The sequence below is a fragment of the Lissotriton vulgaris genome, chromosome 9, assembly GCF_964263255.1.
Source record: "Lissotriton vulgaris chromosome 9, aLisVul1.2, whole genome shotgun sequence".
Classification (NCBI taxonomy): domain Eukaryota; kingdom Metazoa; phylum Chordata; class Amphibia; order Caudata; family Salamandridae; genus Lissotriton; species Lissotriton vulgaris.
Window position 1 is genome coordinate 154,189,320 of NC_141697.1, and position 21,496 is coordinate 154,210,815.

Genomic DNA, 21,496 nt, shown 5'->3' on the forward strand with positions numbered 1-21,496 from the left:
TATTCCTGAGAGCTACTTCTGCCCTTATTGCCTTTGCGCGTAAAATAGGGAAGCCCCCCCAAAAGAACTTACACAAATATATTATGCAAAGTGTCACAGCGTAGCTGTTTACGGTGCTGGGGTGTGGGGCCATGTACCCGTGGACATTTTACAGAGGGTAGAGAACAATTTCATTTGTTTCTTGTTGGCCGTTCCACAGTGCTCTCCAACGTCTGCTTGTCATGTCGAATTGGGCATGGATTACATTGTTGCTGATTATATCAAAATTCAGCCAATATTACTATGGCACCGTATTTGGTCTACGGAGCAGTGTAGTCTAACACGTGTGCTAATTTTAGATTGTTTGGGCCTAGACAATTGGTCAGATATTCCGTGGCTGTCCTTTGTACATAACTTTCTTAAGGATTTGGATCTTTCTATTTATTTTAAAGAACCTTCGATTTTATCCACTATTACAAGAAAGACCTTGAGGACGTTATGTTTGTCACATTTAAGGGAACTACGCATGGCCCAAGAAATTAATAAAGTTTCAAACCGACAAATTTTAACTATTCAATGTACTCAGGGCATTCAACCGTATCTCACCTTTTGTCTGACCAGCTATGAAAAATATTTGTTGACACGGTTTAGGCTCAATATGTTTTTCCGTTTGGTTACATTCCCAAAGAGACAAGATTGGTCCACTTCAATTACCCGGTGTCCTTGTGATGGTATTCCATGTACTACTGTTCTGTAATATGAATTACCACGCAAACGTTGGATTATTCCAATATTGTTATCCCAGGGTCTGCGTAGATGCCGCCCTGCCCTTATGGCATTACAACATCTAGAATCAGTATCAAATGCTAAAAGCATAGCTTTGTTTCTTAAAAACTGCTTGAAAATTTGTTGCAAATATGATCAATTGTAGTTCCAGTGTTTTACTAATTTCTATGGCTGAAAACTGAAGCGTGTACAGCAATTATGTCTGGCATTATACAAGTATTCGGAGGAAACAAAATTTTTATTTAGCAACTGTAGTTATTAAAGACTTTACTCTGTTAACGTAAACTCAATGTTTATTACTATTTTTATCGTATTTTTATGATTGTGTATGAAATTGTATATTATCATTGTTGCTTTTATGATTTTATTCTATTTTAAAAATAGAATAAAGCTTTCTACTACTACTACTATTCCCTCTATTGAGAGACATTAACGAGGAGGAGGAACTCACTGTATTGCCACATGGACTTCGGGTGAGAGGATACAAAGACTTCGGGTGAGAGGTCGCTCACCGAAGTGAAAGACTTTTGTTTTGTTTTTATTATTGTAACATGGAGCTCAGTACCCAAGGGGTGAACCGTGAAATGGACTGGTGGACTTTCACTGACTCCGATTCCCTTACTCCTTCCCCGCAGGACAATCAGGATCAATGGCAAACGGTGTTGGAAAGAAATCTGCACGGCGCCTTTAACTGGTCGTATGAGAACGAGGAAGCCCCCTCCCACCGTGACGTCAGCTTCGAGGTATTGGATAAGAACACGGAAGTCCCACACTTGGCGTGTGACATCACCGGAGAGGAGCGGAGATCGGGAGAGTACGCGGAGAAGAGTTGGAGTGTGCGAGGAGACGAGGACGAAGAGCGAGGAAGAGAAGCAGACGTGCCGCAAGGTGAAGTAGACGAGCCAGGAGGCCAACGGACCCGTGCTACGCCGTGCCACACTCCCAAGGGAGGAGTGTGGCTAAGATAGGTACGGGACAAGTTCCCGAGCTTTCCCTATACCCGTTCCTGTCTATCCCCTCACCTTTTCCCCCCCCTCACGAACCACAGCAGCGGTAAAGCGTCACGAATTGAGGTGTCCCTTCACTACCCCGGTTTCCCACGGGATAACAGTAGAGCAAGGACAACCTTTTAATCGGTCCTTATTTTGTGTTTCCCTTTCCGGTCACCACGAGAGAGGCTTCACCTACCATCATCCCGAGGAGCCCAGACAAGGGTGAAACCGATTCATAAAGGGACGTCTATCTTTAGAGGCACCATGGATCCGGCAGAATTTGCCAAAGAGAGACTGACTTTTCGTCGAAAGAAATTGTACATGAAAATAAAACCTGCTTTACCTAAACAACGTTCCCAGCCTGTTACTGACTCCCCGTTACAACTATTCAATAGTGTTTTGTTGGGGGGAGGGGAGAGTGTGTACCTCGTGATGTCTTTGCTTCTGCTATTGTATGGAAAAGGGGAGGGGAGTGTGTAATGTTTTGGTTACCTTAGTGTGTGTGTGTGTTTGTCAACATACTCTGTGTGTGTGTATGTATGTATGTATGTATGTATAAACCATTTTATAGCGCGCTCCGTTACTGGAGAGTATCCTGGCGCGGGTAAAGGAGAGGCAGACAGTGAGACACACGAGGAAAACTTAACTTACACTTTTGAACAGATGTGTTTTCAGATGTTTTTAAAATCAGCCACTGAGGACATAGAACGTAGCTGGAGAGGGAGAGCATTCCAGGCCCGGGCCCGATCACTGAGATCGATTGGCCGCCAAGTCTTGCTCGTTTGAAGCGGGGAAGGTACAATTTGTACAGGGTGGAGGATCTGAGGGTACGTACAGGGACATAACAGGTAAATCTCTTCCTCAGATATAAGGGGCCTTGATCATGGGAGGCACGAAACGCAAGCACCAGTGATTTAAACAGAATGCGTTGAGCAACCGGAAGCCAGTGGAGCGTGCGCATCTCAGAGCGAACGCTCTTCCATCTCGGGATGTTAAATAAGAGTCGGACAGCCGCATTCTGGATAACTTGAAGGCGTTTCACCAAATAGGCCGGGATGCCACTAAACAATGCATTCGCATAATCCAGCCTAGCCAGTATAAGTGCTCTAGCAACCGTCTCCCTAGCATCTCTACGGAGCAGAGGGAAGAATTTGCGGAGCATTTTCAGGGTAGCAAAACAGGTGCCTGTAAGTTTTTTAATATGGACCTCGAATCTGAGATCCTCTGTGAACCAGATACCGAGGTTTTTTGCAGGTCTCCCCATCTCTTTCGGGCAGGGAATATTTGGAGGCCACAGTGTATTCTTGAACGAGGTGGGGAAGGAACCATAAAAAAGTACTTCGGATTTTTCCTCGTTGCATTTCAGCTGGGCCTGTGTTAGCCAGCGAAATACAGCGGTCAAGCACAGATGAACTACTGATGTGTCCAGATTATCATCCGGCCAGGTAAACAGCAGTTGGGTATCATCTGCATACCCTATTATCTTAGCCCCAAACTGTTCTGCCAAAAAAACCAGGAGGGTTATATAGACATTAAACAGCAGGGGGCTAAGAGTATGTGTGTGATGTCTCTCTCACTATTTGACCCTGAGTTTAGGGGTAGAGTACCACCCCTAGTTTTCCGGTTTATCAACCACTTATTTGTGATTATTGAATGACATGAGTTTGTCGGTTTCCCTCACTGTTTGCATTGTGTGGGTGAATGTTTTTTCCTGTTTGGACTGCGATAGGAGAAGACACCTTCTTATGAAGCTTCTCTGTTTGTACCCTCATTGTTTGGATTGAGTGGGTGAAAGGTTTTTCCTGTCTGGAAAGCGTAGGAGAAGACACCTTCTTATGAAGCTTCTCAGTGTGTACCCTGACTGTTTGGATTGTGTAGGTGAAAGATTTTCCCTGCTTGGACTGTGTTGGAGAAGACATCTTCTTATGCAGCTTCTTTGCATTTACCTTGATATGAGTTTTACAAGTCTTCTCTGGTTTTAACTTGATATGATCTTATGAGGCTTCTTTGGTTCTACTTTTGAAATGTTTGACTTGAATATTTTAGTATTGTCTAAGCCTAATGATTTTCTTGAAACTCTGATTTTGATTCTTGGTGTGTGAATTCGCTGGCTTAATGAATTGTCACAAAGAAAAGCAATAGTGGGACCAGGGGAAAAAGCTGTGCAAAGTCTACAGGATCCCTCAAACAAAGGTCTATTGGACAAGTAAAATAGACTAGAAGAATCTATACCTCCAAGGAGGAAATGGGAAAAAACCCTATTTATTGGGACAAGCTGGCAACCATTTACCGTGAACTTACTAGTATATGGGTAAAACAAAGATAAAGTGCATCAATCAATAATCATGACAATAAATCAGTGCAAATAAACAGAACTCTAGGTGTACACAGAGAAAGGAAAAATATCTTCACAACAATATTTGATTAAAAAATGTATAAAACAATTTGTTTATTCTGCTACATGCAGTTGATCATAATCAATAAAAAATACATCCATACATAATAATGCACCACAACACAAACAAATTATATTTGGATAAAAAACATTAAAAATTATTCAAGAGAATAAAATGTCGACGCAGCGTTTACTATGTACCGATTTATGTAGTGCCACTCGATTAAGTAAATGTTAACGGCTTCTCAAAAAGGAGGTAATGGTATTTTGGAAGTCGCAACAGTGCCTATCATATGTAGACCTAGTAGCTGCCAATTCTAATACTCATCGAGGCGGTTACATAAGTAACCGCCTCGATGAGTATTAGAATACCATTACCTCCTTTTTGAGAAGTCGTTAACATTTACTTATTCGAGTGGCACTACATAAATCGGTACATAGTGATTTATTTTGGTCCCGATGTTTATAAACAATAGCGCCATTGAGTCCACGAGACATAAGTTCCATGAAATAGTCGGATAATGTTATGAACAATTGTGTTTAGGCTCATGCGTAACATAGGGAGTATGCTTAACCTTTTTGAATGCCGACCTCACACGCGTAAAGCACATAAGAGATGCATTATACGAGAACAACTTTTTAGTAAACTGGCTCACTGCTATAATTATATACCAACAACTATGACCTTAATGCTTGATATAGGTTGGAGTTATAAAAAATGACCTTTAAACACCTATTAACAGTAGTAAGTGTATGATAATATAGGTGACTAATACTATTCATGAAAAACAGGAATAATAAACATAGACTAAACCTACATTTTTTTAAACTTTTATAATTGATTGGTAGATTAAATGTTACCACAGGTTGCTTGGACTTAATGTTGGAATAAGGTTGGAGTTAAAAAAATGACCTTTTGGCACCTAATACCAATAGTAATTGTTTAATATAAATGGAAAATAGCACTTAAGAAAGACACGAACATTAATAAATACAGACTAAAATGTAACTATCCAAAACCCTTATAACTGACTGGTGGATTAAATACACCGACAGGTTGCTTCTATTTATGACTGGGAAGTGTAGCGAGAAGATTATAATCAAATAATTCCTCTTTATAGATCGCCTATAAACCTGAGGACAACCCTGAGTTTATTTTTGCCTAGGCTTTCAACATAGCAGGTCCGGCAACAGCGATTCTAACCTAATAAGGAAATAGGTGGGTAATAGGCCACACTATTAATAAAATCTGTATATAATAAATCTGTGATGGATTGAATTTGATATATGTACTATCCCCAGATATCCGATACCCGCTCCATGATCGGCGGCCCCTCCCAGACCGTGGACATTATATATGTGAATTGACACAGGTATTCGTGATTAACTTCCTTAAACTCATATTCTTGTGATTACGATATCAAGTAATATTAATGCTTGACACTTATATTATCCATTCAGAAATCTATTTTAGTGCTTTCTACAACTATTGCTGTGGTTACACAAGCAGCATCTGAATGCTATATCGATAGGACCCAGCATATTGACTCTGAGTGATTCCAGAGCCCTAATATCCAAGGTATGAAAAGTAGCAATATGATGCTACTTTGTAGTGTAGTTCCTATATTCCCAATAGGCTCTGCGCATTTGAATAATATATTCAGCAGTGTAGACATAGGACTGAGGTCGACTAGGTCCCTACTGACTATATTAGACTTAAGGTTTGCCAGCTAGCTCAGAGGTCACTAGAAACTTTCTCGAATAAACAAGAAGGAGTTTAACCTCCCTGGATAGACAAGAAGGGATTAGCTTCCGACAACCATATAACATGACAACAACGTGACAACTTTGCTCCCTCAGAATAAGAGTATATCTTTAGAGTCGTGTGAAAACAATAGACCGCTATTTCACTCAGTCAAATGTGCGTACTTAATTTCACCACAGTGCAGAGAAAAGAGAGACGGGCGTTTTCAATAAAAGGTGTGATTTATTGAGCAGTTTTCTTTCTCATTGCCATAATTGCAATAGTCAGTCAGTCAATCACTTTTATTCGATTTTTGAGAATCATAAAAAGACACAGGATACAGTTCTAGAAATACACAGGGTATAAAAAGACAGTATAAAAATATCTACATATTGTATCTACATGATAAATCATGCAATACTTAATGTTAAGTAAAGTGCGTACAGTAAAAAGAGTATTATGAAATAATACTGTAAAAGCATTGATATGGTTTCTTAGCCATAAGATACTTTAAAATGATTAAAATATATACATTGACTAACGTACTCAACTGGTGCTTCTAAAATACGCCTACCCCGGTGTACCTGACCTAAGCCTAATACGTGGGAAGGAGTAAGTAAGTAGCAGTTTAAGTTACATGGTTTTGCCAAGAATCTGACTCAAGAATTCTCTTTAAGGATTTAGTCAGCTCTGTACCTTGGTAATAGAATGCAGGAGGTCTGGTATCTCTCTTTCAGAACTCGATATCCCAGCAGCCCGTGAAGGCGGCTGGGAACACCGGAGCTGGATGTCTCGGCAGGAGAAAAGACAGCGTCTCTCTCAGTGCGTCAAAGAGGAGGGATCAGCATCCGTGGGCTCTCGCATCAGCTGGGCTCTCGGGCAAGTAGATAGCTGCTAGGCTCCAAAACCACCACTGTGTGTTTGCTTAAGGCAACGTTGGTATATTTATACCTGAAAGGTGCTGAGTTTGACGTAAGGTTTGGACATAAGACGACAATAAAGATGTCACTAAGAACTGACTGTTCCTTTAGTGTTCGCAGGAGTTCAATGACAAATCAAAACAAAGGCAAATGGGGATTTCCCAGGTTGCTGGAGGTTTGGTGTGTCGAAAGAACTCGTTGTGCTTTCAAGGAATCCAAGGAAGTAGCTTCTGCCGTGTTTTGGACTGCAAGGGCTATTTACTTATATATGGATCTGATTCTTATGCCATTATAGGGACATTATTGATTATAGCCATATAAGGGCATAAAATAGCAATATTGATTCGGTTCCTAGATAAAAACACAATACCCACTCCACGATCTAATGTCCATCATTACTAAAACTAAGCAATAGTAAACATTTAAAGGTGCATGTGTATTCCAAACCACCCCAAAATACATTCTATGCATTCGAAATGGTGTATGCGAAATACACGAAAATGATATTGGTACTGTATGCTTTTCAAGCAGTGTAATCATTCAGTTAAACATGCTTATATATATTAGCTGAACGATTTGCGAAAATTACACATGAAATGGCTATTAATACAGAAAAGAAGGTCGAGATCATTCCATCACATATAAATACAGTTGTTGTAAAAATGTGCTAGAGGCTGAGGTAATATTGTCTCTAGAGTTCCTAAAAATAGAAGCTCTGTTCTTTAAGAATAGTTCTACTTTAAGAAGAGTACATGTGCCAGAAAAAGGTAAATATTTTTGAAATTTGAAAAAAAAAATTTTGCTTTCAGGGGAAAAAATTGTTCCAAATGTTTTTAGTAGCTTTTGTTTATCAAAGCTGAAGGCCGAATTCAGAGTTCAGGGGAACGCTGTGTGCTCGTTGCTTAAAAAGTTATTCTTTCTGTTCAGGAGAGATCATTTCAGACAGACTCGCAAAAAACTGGTCTATGACATCAGGTGAAAGTTCGACCAAGTTTGAAAGTGCCGCAACAGTGCATTCGTGAGAATGATTGCTATCATCAATGTCAGGATCAGCAATGCTCACAGAAGGTCGTACCTGGGTGATGCTGCTCTCATCTCGTACTTCACTGCCACCTAATCGTAGTGGTGAAGTCTCAACGAATGCCGTCATCAGAATGGTTAGCCGCTGGGGACAACACGATGCATGAGCCGTTACTGGACTTAGCAAAGTATCTGTATCCAAAGGTACTGCTGATGGTAGTGTAAGACAGACGTCCAACACGCATTCTTCTCCGCATAGCATACATCGAAGCACAGGTAGGATGCAAGTTTGCCAGATAGGTCTGAATGAAAGAAACCAGGTCATATTCAGATCTCTAAGGACTTTAGTTATGCGGTCCCGATAGCGTATAGCTAGGACCGTTTCTTCCATCGTTGCTGGAGTCTTGTCTGTGACTTGGCTTGCCATATCGGAGCAGAAGGATCAAAAATAAAATTCCTGCTACGAGTCCCAAAAGTAGTGGTAGGCCGCCAAAGACAGAATGGACAAAATTGGGAAAAATGCCCAGAACTGTTTCGAAGGGTGTTACCAGTCCCGTAAAAATTGTCTTAAATATATGTGGGATACCGCTGGCATCAGACATATTTAGGATTTGGCTTAGCATTTCTACGAAATGCATGGGGCAATTCGTTGATAAAAGGGTATGTATCTCTGCTGTTGTCCTTGCAACTAGAAGATCATACGTTTCTTTTGATGACGTTAAAGGCACGGTTGTCTGTAAAAGAACAGACTTCATTCTGCTTAACACCTTCGACGCTCATGACGAGCTCAGCTCGTCATGAGGTACACCTCTCGTACACTGATGCCGAGCTGAGCTCGTCATGATTAGTAGGATTTTCAGATTTTCGGCACAGGGGGGGAAACCATAAGCGTCGATGGTGTTAAAGTATCAATTCGTATGGAAGAGATATTCAAAGAAGGCCAAATCGTCGCCTCCGTATCTGGAGAGCTGTTTGGATACAATAGTAGCATACAGCAAGTGACCATGGAACTAACGCTTACGAGATAGGCTTTCCCTGGCACCATGCCACAACAGCTGTGGCCCATTATTAGAATATAGCTCCCGTTAGAAAGCCGTCTAAAGAATGGCTCTATTTGTGTTGCAGGTGTGCCGTACTGGTGACATGAAAGGTTATTTGAAGTCCCCTCACAGGCCCCATGCAAATTAATGCCTTGGCATAGAAGTATACCGCTTAGTGATTGTTTACAATTGTTACCACTAAGAAATACATTCTGTTTCTTTTCACTATATAGTATGTGTGTGTAAGGTAATTTCCATGATGACTTAATGTACCCTTTACCCAACCTTTCATACTGGCCCGCTGGTATATACTCTTGGCAGTATTTAAATTGGAAAGTTGCTATCGGAATTGTAATTATTCCGTGTATTATCCATTCAATGACAGGTCTTTCTGACATTGTCAATGGTAATCTCTCAAGTTTTTCAATGCTCAGAATCGTATAGTCTGCTCCTTTTTGTGCCAAACTGATTTGTTTATCAGTAAGGTTAAAGATAGAGAATAATGACGTTGTGTCTATCAAACGCCATGGCCTGAACGCAGATTTTGCAACGTCCAGCCGAGCTGTACAATAGAACGGAATTGGGACTGACCGTGTTGTAACATTAGTAAGTCCTGATCTATTATATCGATAGCAGATGATACAATACTGTCCAGTGAATATATTCTGGAGGACAGAGTCATTAACCCATTATCCACAACAGAAAGTGATTTTTCCAAATTAATACAATCAATTTCTCGTATTCTCTCTGCTGTCTCAATTTGAGTTACTTTCCAAGCTTCGTTGTACGCAGCGTATATGCCGGCCGCTATGAAACGTTTTTGACGCTGTTTGCGTGGTCCCATTATGAAATCACGCAAGTCAGCACCGTCTTTAAGTAAAGTCAAGTGTTGCTTAATTTCAGCCAGTGTGGATGTTTGTAGCCATTCAAGGCATAGTTTCCCTACACTGTATGTTGTTACTATCCCTGGATGTTGTCTCTGGGAGTATCTAGGGTCTGGTCTGGTCATTTTGAACCCCTGTTTTTTGTTCAGGAATCTATCTTGAGTTATTTGTGTCTGTTGGCCAGATCAACCACTTTTTCCAATCAGGATGTGTTCTGTTTTGGTGTAGAATATTGGATATGTCTATCTCAACATCTGTAGTGGCATTACTATCAGGTATTGGCTTTGGAATAGACGGTTTGTTTAAGTCTTTAATCTTAGCTACGCCAAGACAAGTAGTCTGTTGAATGGTGTCATTCAAGAATATTATTTGTTCTGGGATCATGCAGGCTCTAAATAATGCTTCTAAACCTTGGACCTGCCAATTTTTTGTACCCCAGATGGTTTTCGTTTCAATGTTGTTTTTCCAGAAATCAAAACCAAATGTAACCATTTTTTCATAAAATGTTTCAGAATAAATCAATTTAGTATTTGTCAACGTTGTTTTTATCCCGGTCTTATTTAACAGTTTAAAATAAAACGTTTCTGCATCACTTGTGTTAAACCCTGAGAAGTATGGGAATTTCTCATAAAATGTTTTCGAACTGCCTTTTGGTGGAGTTGCACAATGTTCCCATTGATTATACTTTAAAACATTTCTAGGTTGAGCAGATTTATGTAAATAGTGATGTACAAAGTGGTTGTAGCAGTACATTTGTTCATAATTCGACGAACCCTGTAAGTAATCATGTTCTGTAAATTTTGCAGACATTACTAAATCTGACATCATATTATTTATGATTTCAAAGTCCCAATCATCAGAGAATGTACTTGGTTTTACAAAGTCACTTAATGAAACCTTGAACTGATGTGGATATTTCAAGAGTTCAACCGGGCCATAGATTTTGTAATCCATTTTGTCCCAAGCTACCCCACCGGGTATTGAAATGGCTGTGACATTCACTGATGATAGTTCTCTTTTCTCGATGTGAGATGACTTGTGTGGCTTAAGGACCAAGTTGATGTTCTGACTTGCTGTGTCCATTGTACTGTATTTTCCCTCAATGAATTTTCCCAAACAAAGTACCATGATGAGCCAAAGCAGGAGGAAAAGTACACCTAACACAATCCAAAATTCAATCCATGGAGAAATCAGATAGGTTTCTTTGAGTTGATGAAAGAGTTCAGTTAATTTGTCTTTGAAGATTTTTGTTGCTGGCGTTTCTTCAGGTTCGTTTGGATCTTCAGAAAAGTTATCGAAATTGAAGAAGTAGCCAGATGCAGTTCTGTCAATTGTTGGAATTGCTTCCGAATTTTCCTTTGCTTTTTCATTTTTTCTTTCATTAGCATAGTCTGAGGCTACATCGTTGTAGACAGGTGTTTCTTGACGAACTGTTTAAATTTGGGTTGCAAGAGGCACAAGTTCCATGGCATTGTTGCAAAGTCCTTTTTTATTCACTGTAGGTTTATCAAATGTGATTAGTCTCTCAGTTTGAACCTCTTGGATTGTAGCAAATTTTGGTATTCTGCTATTTCTTGGGAGTCCACTGGGCCTACTACTTATTATTGGCCACTTGATTGTGGTTTTACCAGGTCGATGGATACAACTCTGTTCTCCATTTTACCAGCAAGGGGCGGTAGTACAACTGATCTTGTTCCGCTGACAGCTAAGACAGGTACGGCTTTTCTGTAAGAAGGCCCAAATTCCTTCTTCACCGCGATCTTCTCTCTGACCAGATCCCCAATCTTTGGAATCCAGACAGGCCTTGCTGGGACAGGTGGTTTATCTTCAGTGGCTGTTGGCTGCTGTTTTAACTTTATGTTGCTCAGGTCTTTTCTTGTTTCATTTAAGTCCTGTAAAACAGCCAAACGATCTTTGATGTCAAAGCATTTTCTTTCTACCACTGAAGTCTGACTATCTAAATCCTGAATATGCATTCTAGTTCCGAACAATAGTTCGTACGGACTGAAACCTTTTAGAGAATTTCTTGGCAGATTGTTAAGACTATGTTGGATACTTGTTAAATGTTGGACCCACCAATCACCCGAACCTAATACCCTCGCCGTTATAGATTGCTTTATGTCCCGGTTTTTTCTTTCCACAATCCCATTTCTCTCAGGATGGAAGGGACAAGAGTACCGCAATGCAATGCCCATGCTGGTCATGGCCTCCTTATAAGCCTGAGAGCTAAAAGCAGGACCCTGGTCAGAATGTAGCATGCCAATTGCGTATGTGCCGATAAAGACTCGCAAATCTTTCATAACAGTTCTGGCGTCAGCCGAGCGCTGGTGTCTGTATTTTTAAGTGAATCTAGTCTTAAATGAAATTAATGGGACGCTGGATTTTACTTATAGATAGCCTTATGCTAACTACAAGAATGGCCATGGCAATACTCCGGTCGGTTCACTACTGCGATCTCTGTTGCAGTTTGGACAGCTTTGTGCAAATTTGTAATGTTGCAGGCTCATCCTGGGCCACCAGTATTCTGATTGTAATTCTTTCAGTGATTCCTTGATCTGTTTGTGCCTCGGACCTTCACCCATGTGTGCGTCCACTATTAATAAGACTCTCCTGTTTGTGTTTGGAATTACTCTATCCCCCACTCCAGGGATTCAAGCAAAAGGAACGGAGTTTGCATCAATTATGTATGTATAATTGAGTGGATAGTTCACGGGTAGTGCTGCACAGTCGCCTTTTGAAGACGTTTTTACCGCCAGCATGGTTTCCCCGTCTATGTATTTTTCTGAGCGCTTTTTTGTGGCTACGGAAGCCGGTTTAGTTGCTTCCGATGTGGCTGTATTAGCCAATGAATTCCTTGCAACGTGAACACAATCACGTTGATGACTCAGTGTATGTATCACGTGAGTCTTTCGTAGTTCTTTCTGCAAAAGAACTACCTGTTCCCAAAGCTTCTTATGCTTTATTGTGGCACCTGTGTCATCTATGTAATCGTTTTGAACCCAGTTCTGCAAGTCATTATTATAAGATTTGACGCAGAAATGTGAATCGCACACTATTAGTGTTGGGAATTCACGATCGGCATTTTCAAGCGCCATCTTTAAAGATCTGATTTCAGCTCGCTGAGCCGAACAGTTTCTCAGTGATTCAGTTTTTGTTATTTTTGGACTGAATTTACCACAGCTCCAGCGACCTTTAACAATCGCGCATGCTGCATTGTAGGATTTATTATCCACATCGTAATGTTGTGCAAATCTGTCCATATAGATTACACAAGAGTACTGTTGGAGAGGCAGAATTTCCATTTGGCAGAGGATATTCTTCTTCATATTTTAGATCTTTCAATTTTTTCATGTTCGGGTCAAAATAGTATTTCACGTCTTTTGCAGCAAGAGAATTTTCCCACTGTATCCATTTTGGATCTAATGCCACCGTTTTTATATTAACTGGGCTTAATAACGCCTCAAGGGCAGATTCTGCTGTAAAAACAGTTATTCCTTTGCCTTGGGCTCTTTCTTTTGCTACAATAGTTTGAACCGCATTTACAATATTCTCAGTAAGACTGAATGTTTTTTCAGCTTCTGTGTACAAATGTGATTTGTAAGCTATTGGTACCGTTTCTCCCTCAGTAGAGGTCACGTACGTGAATCCGCATCTTCCTGGGATGACTCGGATTACAAGGTTGCGTGTGTTGTCGCGAGTTTGTAATTTTGTTTTAGCTAACATGTCTGTTTGAAATGATCTCAAAATTTCTGTGTGTTTCCGAGTCCAATTGATTGGTTTAAAATCAAGTTTTATTAAATCATAGAGAGGTTTAACCCTCTCTGCATAATTTAGAATGTAAGTTCTTCCGAAATTCAGGAAACCTAGTATTGATTGTAAGTTCTTCGGCGTTTTTGGTGCTTGGAGTACAGCGCACTTCTCTAAGAAGTTGTCTGCTACGCATTTGCCTTCACTTGATATTTCATATCCTAAAAACAGGACAGTTAGATGGGCAATTCGTGACTTTTTAAAGTTGAATTTTGAACCCTCTGCTGCGAACCCAAGTATTATGGTGTTCACTCTTTTCAAGTGCGTATCCAGGTCATCATCTGTGAGATAGATGTCATCGACATATGATAATGCCTCATCATCATACATTTGTAGTAACTCTGTTACTCTTGCTGAGAATAATCCTGGGCTATTCTTGAATCCCTGTGGGAGTCGACAGAAATTTTCTGTGACCCCATTATTGAGAAAGCGGTTAAATACCTGCTTTCAGGTGCAATGTTTTGACAAAAGAATCCATTAGAGATGTCTAATGTTGTTTTGTATTTTTTGCGAACAATGTTATTCATTAGTGCTGCACTGTGTGAGTTTTGTACAGCAAATGTTTTGCAACATGAGTTAAGGTGTCTGTAGTCCAAGACTAGACGATATGAATTGTCTGGTTTGGAGAGAGGAAACAAAGGATTGTTCATTTGAGAGGTGCATGTTTCGATCACCCCTTGGTATTCAAGTTGATCTAAGATCTCCCTGACTTGTTTTTTAGCTTCTTGCTTAATTGGGTACTGTCTTTGTGCAGTTGGTTGACATTTTAACTGGATTTTGTGAGGAGGAGAGTCCTCATCCCATCCTACATGATTTTTGTACAATGCAGGAGCTTGAGCTACTGCCCATTGTCTTGCATATGTGTATTTTCTATGAATTGGAACATGATTTGAGAAGGCAGGCATAATCATTTCTTCGCCACGAGGGCACTCCCTGACAAACTCTGGTGGCCAGTCTTTCTCAGCTAATAGGATGTCATAGCCTTTTGAAAGGTTATCAAAAAACAGACCCCTTACTTTCCAAGTCTTATCTCCCTCTATACGCAATGTTATTTCGTATATTTTATGAGGTTCGCTAACTCTGGTATCTGCAGTTTCCACCTGAATGTATTCATTCGTGTCCACTGTCTCCAGATGATTCATCAGGATCTTGCGAGCTATTGTCACTTCTGCTGCGCTGTCTAGCATTGTCTGGGCCCACTCTCCGTTTTTCAGCTGTGTCCTCAGTATCCTCGGCATGTTTGATTATTTTAATACTTGCTACCTTCTTTCTTGGAAATTGTATTTTTTTTACTTTGAGCAGGTTCCTTGTCTTTGGACTTGACGTGCTCTTCCCTGTGTTCTGACCGACCTCTTCCTTCCGATTTCTGCGAGGAAGTCTGAAAAGATCGAGAAGGACGTGCATCAATATCTTGATATCTATCAGGCTTTTTCAAATTATCCCTATTTCTAAGGTTGTATCTTTTCTCAGAGGGCTCCCTCTGGGGAGACTTGTGTCCTTGGTCCGGAGATCTTTCTCTCCGCCGAGGAGACCTTCCTCTGGACTGGAATCTTTTTTCTTTGGGAGTGGATTGTTTCTTTCCATCCCAGCTCTTATTTGGAGTGTTCAGATTATTTTTAATAAATCTTTTCAGGATTTTCAGTTAGTTGGGGTTTAAACGGTTTCCCACCCAAGCTATCTCTACCTAGTTCTTCATAGAATTTTTCTATGATTCCGGCAAGTTCAATCGGTTGGTCTGCTATATCTGTTTCTTTCAATTTCTGGAGGTAAGTTATATCCTCGATTGCCAATTGAACTAACTCTCTATATGCCTTTGTTAATTCTTTTATTTTAACTAAGAGTCCTTCGCTTGATATTTTATCAATGTCTGGATGTGGTGTGTAGCTAGCTAGAACCGGCGACGTTGCTCCTGGTCTACCTAGTGGACCGAGCCTGGTGATGTGATCATTATGTTTTAGGGCGCCTTTAAACCAGAGCAGGTGCTCTTGGTAATTTAGTGGGATTTCAACATCCTCGAAAGGAGTGTATTCATCCGGAGGTTCCTCTATTTTGTAATAGTGGAATTCGTGTGTTGCAGCGTTTGCTGCTGGAAAGTTTATCCATGAATAGAATACCTCTGTCTGCCGATATTCATGGGCCTCTACCACGAATATGACTGTACCACCTCGTGGTGTCAGTCCGTTCTCTATAAGTTTAAGAGTTATAGTTTTTCTTATGTTGACCGGAATGAGTATAGCATTCGGGTCAGACTGTAGGAGACTCGTGTCCTCCTCTAGGAGTCGAGCTGCTATTCTAGCTGCCTCCCTCTCGTCTTCAATGTCCACCATTTTATTGGCAGAACAGTTTTTTGTTGCAGATCAAGTTTCAAGGAAACAAAAAGATTAGGTGCACAATATTTTGGAACACTGTATCCTTCAAGGTTGACTAAACCAAAAACTATACATAGGAATCTCTTCCTACTAAGTTCCGGCGGATTTTAACCTTTTACCCACTCCAGACGTCTTTTGGAGTATTTACGGGAAAAAGGGTCTGTGTGAAAAAGCACGACTGAGTTACTCTAACGTCTTGCATTCGTTTTATCGCCTTACCAAACGTTGGGCGTCATGTAGTGTAGTTCCTATATTCCCAATAGGCTCTGCGCATTGGAATAATATATTCAGCAGTGTAGACGTAGGACTGAGGTCAACTAGGTCAATACTGACTATATTAGACTTAAGGTTTGCCAGCTAGCTCAGAGGTCACTAGAAACTTTCTCGAGTTTAACCTCCCTGGATAGACAAGAAGGGATTAGCTTCCGACAACCATATAACATGACAACTTTGCTCCCTCAGAATAAGAGTGTATCTCTAGAGTCGTCTGAAAACAATAGACAGCTATTTCACTCAGTCAAATGTGCGTACTTAGTTTCACCAGAGTGCAGAGAAAAGAGAGACGGGCGTTTTCAATAAAAGGTGTAATTTATTGAGCAGTCTTGTTTCTCATGCAAGAGAAATGAATTGCCATAATTGCAATATTTAATGTAAAGTAAAGTGCGTACAGTAAAAAGAGTATTATGAAATAATACTGTAAAAGCATTGATATGGTTTCTTAGCCATAAGATACTTTAAAATGGATAAAGTATATACATACATATATACATTGACTAACATACTCAACTGGTGCTTCTAAAATACGCCTACCCCGGTGTACCTGACCTAAGCCTAATATGTGGGAAGGGGTAAGTAAGTAGCAGTTTAAGTTAAGTTGGGTTTGCCAAGAATCTGACTCAAGAATTCTCTTTAAGGATTTAGTCAGCTCCGTATCTTGGTAATAGAATGCAGGAGGTCTGGTATCTCTCTTTCAGGACTCGATATCCCAGCAGCCCGCGAAGGCGGCTGAGAACACCGGAGCTGGATTTCTCGGCAGGTGAAAAGACAGCGTCTCTCTCAGTGCGTCAAAGAGGAGGGGCAGCGTCCGTGGGCTCTCACATCAGCTGGGCTCTCGGGCAAGTAGATAGCTGCTCGGCTCCAAAACCACCACTGTGTGTTTGCTTAAGGCAACGTTGGTATATTTATACCTGAAAGGTGCCGAGTTTGACGTAAGGTTTGGACATAAGACGTCAATAAAGATGTCACTAAGAACTGACTGTTCCTTTAGTGTTCGCAGGAGTTCAATGACAAATCAAAATAAAGGCAAATGGGGATTTCCCAGGTTGCTGGAGGTTTGGTGTGTCGAAAGAAGTCGTTGTGCTTTCTAGGAATCCAAGGAAGTAGCTTCTGACGTGTTTTGGACTGCAAGGGCTATTTACTTAAATATGGATCTGATTCTTATGCCATTATAGGGACATTCTTGATTATAGCCATATAAGGGCATAAAATAGCAATATTGATTTGGTTCCTAGATAAAAACACAATAACTTAGTCTTTGTGTGTAATTAAATCCAGAACCTCTGGAATCCCATAATATAGTACCATTTTAAATTCTGAAGTGAACTGAAAATATAGGGGTATTAATTAAATCTGTACTGAGCAACACAAGGAATTAGTTACTTACCTGTACACTATAGTTCTCCAGTATTATCTTTCATAGATTCACATGCTTGTATCTTCCCCGTCGTCATGGTGGGAGTCTCACGGTAACAGAATGACCAAGCAGTATCATAGAGAAGAAAAACTGCATAGAAAATCCCCATAGGGACTGTATTATTTGGTAACCAGACCATTTCTTTGTTTGGTCCAAAAGCCAGCCAATCAGCATTGCTGCCCTGCCCTCACACTCCCCAGCAGAAGCTTCCTGCCTCAGATTTCCGTCCCCGAGTGAGAGACATGGATAAATACCGAGAAACAGGTTCTGCCTGAGAAACGGGGAGGCGGGCGGGCGCATGTGAATCTATGAAAGATAATACTGGAGAGCTATAGTGTACAGGTAAGTAGCTAATTCCTTCTCCAGTATTACATCTTTCATAGATTCACATGCTTGTATCAGAGTAGTAAGCAATGCTCACAACATTTGTAGCGTTTCCAGGACAGAACTCAGAAGGAAGCTCTGCCGCAAAGCAATGAAATAACAATACATATCAATAAATAAGTAATACAATAAATGCATGTTTAAATATAAATCAAAGTATTGTATAGAAAATTAATCATGCCATTAGATCATACCTTACTGAAATAGACGTTTTAGAACAGCTTGTCCCACTGCCGTGTCCTCCTTCCACGCAGTGTCTAGACAGTAGTGTCTTGTAAATGAATGCACGCTCTTCCACGTTGCTGCTCTGCAGATGTCGGGCAGCGCCACTCCTGCGAACAAGGCCATTGAAGTTGCCATCTTCCTCGTGGAATGTGCATGCACCTTAGAACATAGCGGCTTTCCCGCTTTTTCATGACATTTCAGGATAGCTGAGGATATCCATCTGGCAATACTCAGTCTCGACAAAGGAAGGCCTTTCCTTTGTCCTTCGAATGCAATAAACAATTGCTTGGACTTGCGGAACGTTTTTGACCGTTCAATGTAGAACTTTAGGCATCTAGAGATGTCTAGAGAGTGTAAGGCTCTTTCTGCTTCCGATGAGGGATTGCTGAAAAAAGTAGGCAAAATAATAGGTTCATTGAGGTGAAAAGACGTTGTCACTTTGGGAATAAAAGTAGGATTTGTTCTTAATATAACCCTGTCCCGCCGAAATTGTAAGAAGGGTTCTTCCACTGAAAAGGCCTGGATTTCGCTAACCCTCCTTGCTGATGTTAAGGCGAGCAGAAGGGCTGTTTTCCATGACAGGAACTGTAAGTCTGTTTTCTGTATAGGCTCGAAAGGTGGCCTCATAAGCTGCGATAGGACTGTATTGAGGTGCCACGGCACTGGTGGGCGTCGGATGGGTGGGAAAACTCTAAAAAGTCCTTTGATAAATTCCTTTATTATCCTGGAAGACCAGAGAGATGGTTCATTTGGCTTCCGCCTGAAGCGTGATATTGCTGCCAAGTGTACTTTGACCGAGGCATGCGACAGACCTGCCTTAGATAGTGACAGCAGGTAAGGTAGGATACCTTCAGGTTGTACCTCAAACGGATGCAAGTTTTGACTGTTGCACCATTGGCAGAAACGGGTCCATTTCGCTGCATAGGTTTTGTTTGTCGATATAGCTCTGGCTTGTGAAAGAATATGCTTGCATTCCTGCGGAATGTCTAGATTTTGAAATTCCCGCTCATGAGGTTCCATGCTGACAATTTTAGTGATTGCAGATCCGGATGCAGAATCTGCCCTTCTTTCATGGAGATGAGGTTCTGAAATGTCGGAAGCTGGATCTTGTCGCCCCTCGACATTTGAAGTAGGTCTGAAAACCACGCCTGCCTCGGCCAGGCTGGTGCTATCAGTATGACATGGCACGGTTCCAATCTCATCTTGCGCAGGATTCGCGGTATCACCGGGAACGGAGGAAACGCGTAGGCGAACCTTCCTGTCCAGTCCATGAGGAATGCATTTCCCTTGGAACCTTGTTGATGGTACCTGCACGCAAATTGAACGCACTTTGAGTTGTTTTTTGTTGCGAACAAGTCTAATGTGGGAGTGCCCCACCTTTGAAACAAGTTGCGAATCTGAGTGTCGTGCAGTTCCCACTCGTGCGTCGCATTGGAAGTGCGGCTCAGGGCGTCCGCCCGTGTGTTGAGGACTCCCTGTATATGCTGAACCTGAATTGAAATGCCGTTGGTTATGAGCCATTTCCAGATTCTTTGCGCCAATGTCGACAGCTGTTTGGATCTCGTTCTACCCTGTTTTAGCAAGTAAAACATGGTCGTGGTGCTGTCCGTTTGGATAAGTACTGACGATTGGCGTATTCTGGGAAGGAATGCTTGAAGCCCTAGGAACACCGCTTTGAGCTCCAACATGTTTATGTGAAGCTGAGCTTCCCAATCTGACCAAAGGCCCTGAATTTCCAGCTCCTGAAGATGCGCACCCCATCCTTTCAGCGAAGCGTCCGTTGTCATCACGAAGTCGTGATCTCGAGGAATAAAGCTCAAGCCTTGGTCCAAGTTCTTTTGAACCTTCCACCATGACATGGCCACCTTCATACGGTTCGTGATGGTAATGCGATCCTCGAAGGTTCCTCTGGACTGGACCCACTGCTCGTCCAGTTGTTCCTGCAAAGGCCTCATTCGGAGACGACAGTTTGGTACCAATGGGATGCAGGATGATATCATCCCCAACATGGACTTGTATAGCCTCACGGAAGTGGACCTTTTTGCTTGAAGTGATGCCGTTAGCCCCATGATCTTTCTCATTCGGTCTTCGGAAGGATAGGCTTTCCCTGCTCTGGTGCATATCCATGCCCCCAGGAACTGGATGCCTTGGGCCGGAGTCAGCGAGGATTTCTCTAAGTTGGTCCTCAGACCCAAGCGCTGAAACAGCCGGATGCAGCTCTGAAGAGATCTTGCTGCGCCCTTGAAAGATGGGCCTGTCACCAACCAGTCGTCCAAATATGGGTAAATGTAATGCCCTTGCAGTCTTAAGTGGGCCGCCACCGGGGCCATGCATTTGGTGAACACCCTCGGGGCCGATTTGAGTCCGAATGGCAGGACTTTGAACTGAAAGTGGCGACTCTCCACAACAAATCTTAAATACTTCCTGTGCTTCCGATGAATGGGAATATGGAAGTATGCATCCATGAGATCCAAGGACGCCATGTAGTCTTTTTCCTTTATCATGAGTAGGATCTCCTGCAACGATAACATTCTGAAGGGTATCTTTTTTATGTATTGATTGAGATCCCTCAAGTCCAATACCTGACTCCATTTCCGGGTTTGTTTCTTTTTGATGAGGAAGAAGTGCGAATAGAAGCCTCTCCCTCTGAGATGTTGCGGCACTTCTTCTATGGCTCCCTTTTGCAGAAGTGAGTGTACTTCTTTTTGCATTTCCTGACGATGTTGGTTGAGCCTGAGCACTGGTGGATGATCCGGTGGTATTTCTACAAATTCCAGAGTATGACCCCTGCTTATGACATCTAGAACCCATTTGTCTGTTATGGACATCCAGTTGGCGAAGTATTGAGACAGATAGTGGTCGTTTTCCGGGATCTGTTGTGTGGGGAGCGCCGGCCTGAAATCATTGACGTCTGTTAGACTGTTGATTTTTTTCCCCTGGTGTTTGGTTTACCTCTGGACTGTTGTTGGTAAGAGGAGTTGGAGGACCTGAACTGGTTGTTGGTATTATACTGTCGATATCCCTGTTGATTATACGGCTGATATCGATTGGACTGAAAAGAGGGTCTTTGATTAAATTGACCTCTTGCTCCCCTCTTTCGAAAGGACTGAAACCTTCCCTGTTGGAGGGATCCCAGCGCTCTAGCTGTATCCATGTCCGACTTTATGCCTTGCAACGCCTCGTCGATATGTTTCCCAAATAAATTTTCACCATCAAAAGGCATATCGACAATCTTCGCCTGTACTTCTGGGCGAAACG